This window comes from Anguilla anguilla, chromosome 6, assembly GCF_013347855.1.
Source record: "Anguilla anguilla isolate fAngAng1 chromosome 6, fAngAng1.pri, whole genome shotgun sequence".
Taxonomy (NCBI): Eukaryota; Metazoa; Chordata; class Actinopteri; order Anguilliformes; family Anguillidae; genus Anguilla; species Anguilla anguilla.
Window position 1 is genome coordinate 1,712,483 of NC_049206.1, and position 3,815 is coordinate 1,716,297.

Here is a 3,815-nt window from a genome sequence, read left to right on the forward strand (position 1 = left end):
AGTTATGATAATATAGCATCAGTATTTATGGCAGGAAGTAATCTACAGATAATATCGTACAGTCTCGGTTTTTACGGGGAGGTGTAAAGGACGGTCATTGCTGTACGGTATCGATGGACGGCCATTAACTGAAGCTCTGAAGAGCTTAAACGTTCGGCGCTTCCTTGTTGACGGTTTTTATGGTGTTAGCGTTTATGGCTCTGGCGGAAGTACACAAACACTCTGCACTCTGTGGAAATTTCCAGGGTTCCCATCATGCCGTTCACTGGCCCACCCAAGCTGTGGTGCCCTCACACAGGTGCACACACACACACACACACAGGTGCACACACACCCAGGTGCACATACACCCAGGTGCACATACACACAGGTGCACTCACACACAGGTGCACACACACCCAGGTGCACTCACACAACACACAGGTGCACATACACACAGGTGCACACACACACAGGTGCACACACACCCAGGTGCACATACACACAGGTGCACACACACCCAGGTGCACATACACACAGGTGCACACACACCCAGGTGCACATACACACAGGTGCACTCACACACACCCAGGTGCACTCACACAACACACAGGTGCACTCACACAAGTGCACACACACAGGTGCACCTGTGTGAACAAGTGTGTGTGTGCGTGTATGTTTATGTACGTGTGTGTGTGTGCACATGTCTCCGTGTCTTCCTGCTGTCTCCTCTCCTCACCTTATTTGGTTTCCGCTCAGACGGTCTTCAGCCCCTTACAGGAAGTAGGTGGTGGTGATAACAGGAAGTGGTGTGGGCAGTGAGTTGCGTTTCTGCTCTGTATATAAACATGGCATTCCACTGCGTCAGCGTGGGGGGTTCCTCAGGCTGCTTAGAGTTCCAGCACCTTTCCGAGATGAAAGGGACCTTCCGAAAATGCAATATACTGGAACACATGTAAACTGTGTTTATATAATGAAAGTATTTGCAATGTCAGCTGTATGGTAAAACCAATATAATAAAATGTGTTGTGTTCCCAGCAGGAGTTTGCAGAGCAGAGAGCACAGCCTGCGTTTCCCCTGGAGTGGAGAGCACAGCCTGCGTTTCCCCTGGATGGGTGAGTATGTGTCTGGGCTGCCTTTTGGGGTTCCGGCTGACCCCCCCCCCCCCCCCCCCCCCCCATCCTTGTCTCCACCCCACACCCACACACCCACACACACCACCCCGACCACCACCCACCCCCTCCGACTGCACGTTTCCAGCCCGCTTTCCCCAAACCTGCCTAATTATGGGAGAGAACGTCTGGACGGAAAAGCGCTGAAAACCAACGCCGAGTTTTCACAGACAGTCAGAAAAAATTCTGGCCTGGGCGGGTTTTCACAGACAGTCAGACAGATTCTGGCCTAGGCGGGTTTTAACAGACAGATTCTGGCCTGGGCGGAGGTCGGCGGCTGCGGTGGGTTCCCTGCTTCACTTCAGTTCAGACTCTTTACGGAAGCTGGTGATAGCAGCGGCGAGACTGACCCGTGCGAAAGCGTAGAACCGCGCGGGCAGGAGAGCTGGCGACCGCGGCGGACTGTAGGGCCTGGAGACCGCGCTGCCCGCGGCGCTTCCGCGCATCCCGCGGCCCTGGGGCCGGAACTCCGTCACGCCCGCGGCCCTGGGGCCGGAACTCCGTCACGCCCGCTGGGCGCTGTACATACCCCTCGCTGTACACCGGGAACGTCAGCGCACGTTCAGCTTTCTGAGATGTTCAGTAAAATACAGCAGACTGCAAGCCAGACCAGACATGCCCCCCCCCCCCCCATCCCACCACCGCCCCCCCTCTCATCTGGCAAACAGGCTTCCTGTCAAACCAAAGTTCCCCTTTTGATGATCAAGATCAGACAGTTCCTGCTCCGCTCACCCAGAAACCCTTGGGGCCGGAGGTCTGACTAATGTGGAAAAGCCCCCCCCCCCCCGTGTTTTATGACCTCTGACCTTTGAACTCTGATATTAATGGCACATGACCCTGAAGGGGAAAGGCCCATGTGACTCTCAGCCACAGATTTTACAGACAGATATTCTTCATTTCATTTTTTTGTTTTTGAATAAAAGTGTAATTCTTTGACGTAATTCAAACGTAAAACCAGACCATCTGGGGACACAGAATTAAGAGAGAGAGAGAGATACACTGTTGGGCCAGTGATCAGGTATGTAAAACACTTGTCATATATTTGTAAACAGACAAAATGGCTGTGCTACCTTCACCTCCTCCCGTCTATACTACTGACCCTGAGAGAGAGAGAACGTCTGTTACTTAGGCGATGCCAGTGTTGTCTCGCCGATGAAGCAAATGGATTTTTAATAGAAATGTAGAGTGAGACACGGATGGAAAATTGTGAGAGGGAGCGTCTGAGGGAGCGTCAGCTCCGTGTGACGTGGCGTTTGTTTGGAACAGAACAGTCTTGCGAAAGTCTTGGGTCCTCTTATAGCCCTGCTATAAATGCCCCGCTCCCTTTTTTTTTTGCAAATATAGCCTCACAGTTCCAAAAATATCCCCACAGCCGTGCTATTAATAGCGGAGGCCAGGGAAAGGGTTTTCCCTTCTGCGAGTTTCAGAATGCCGCCAAGCAACTGCTGCCGTGGAAACGGAGACTGCGCCCGTTTTCCTCCTGATCTTTCGCTCGGTTGACGTCAGTCTTCACCCTCCCTCCCCCCCCCCTCTCTTGTCCAATGGAAACTCAGCCCTGCTGTGGTTGTCCAATAAAATGTGGCAGTTAAGCCAGTGAATACGAGTATTGTGTTTCAGGGGGAAGGGGGGTGGAGAGGGGGGGGTACGGAGTGTGTTTTCCGTAGACTCTGGGTTGCTGTATAAACACATGACCTGGCGATGTCAGCTTATACAACTCACAATGACCCGTGTTACGCTGGACCCTAATTAATCTTGCCCTTGTTATGATGACCCTCATTGAGCCGGTCCTCAGGGTGAACTGGAGATCAGGTGCACACTCATCACCTGCTCCACTTCTGTGTTGCCATGGCGTCAGAGAATAAGTGTGCTATTTGGCACAAGGCCACCCACCTCAGGCACCAATCCCAAATTCTTATTTGCACCGTACGTCAACACACGTCTTCGCTTTAAAATACCAGCAATAAAATAATCTCTCCTTTCTCTCTCTCTCTCCCTTCTCTTTCTTTCTGGCATGAACTACAGACTAGTAAATATTTCTTAAGGGCAGAATATAGTGGCGGGACAGAACATGCCATTTTGAAATGCACAGGATTTAGGCCAATGTATGTAACTTGGGGAGAAAGAAACCCTGCAATTTTCAAGGTATATAATATGGGGACCACTCACCCCCCCTCTCTAAAAAGTAGACAGACATACAGACAGGCAGGCAGTCAGACGGATAGACAGGCAGGCAGACAGACAGACAGGCAGACAGACAGATAGACAGGCAGGCAGACAGACAGGCAGACAGACAGACAGGCAGGCAGATAGACAGGCAGACAGGCAGACAGACAGACAGGCAGGCAGGCAGGTAGCAGGCATGGTTTTGGGAGTCGCCTGGGTAACCCGCCAGGCTGTGACCCCGTGGGACCTCCGGGCCGGGTTCCTCCCGTTGGAGAACGCGGAACGCTGTGCAGCCACTGCGGAATTCTCCCCTGGCCGGAGCTCCGGAATGTTTTATTCATCCGTCTCTTTCCGGAAGGATCCGAGGAGAGGCCCCGCTTCTGAGCAGGCTCCTCCCAGTCAGAGCTGCACGGGGGTGTCCCCTCACTTCACAGACCGGCTCATTCAGGTCAGACTTTTGTACTGGGGTGGGGGGGGGGGGGGGGGGGGGGGGGGGGGGGG

The 3,815-nt window shown here is 53.1% G+C and overlaps 1 long non-coding RNA gene across 1 annotated transcript in view; it reads left to right on the forward strand.

Moving 5' to 3' along the window:
* The first annotated feature begins 1,027 nt into the window (after positions 1–1,027).
* Positions 1,028–3,815, forward strand: part of LOC118228971 — a 9,453-nt gene continuing 6,665 nt past the window's right edge. The window contains exon 1 of the long non-coding RNA XR_004765588.1: positions 1,028–1,094. This is a non-coding gene — a long non-coding RNA (uncharacterized LOC118228971). The remainder of the gene's footprint in view (positions 1,095–3,815) is intronic.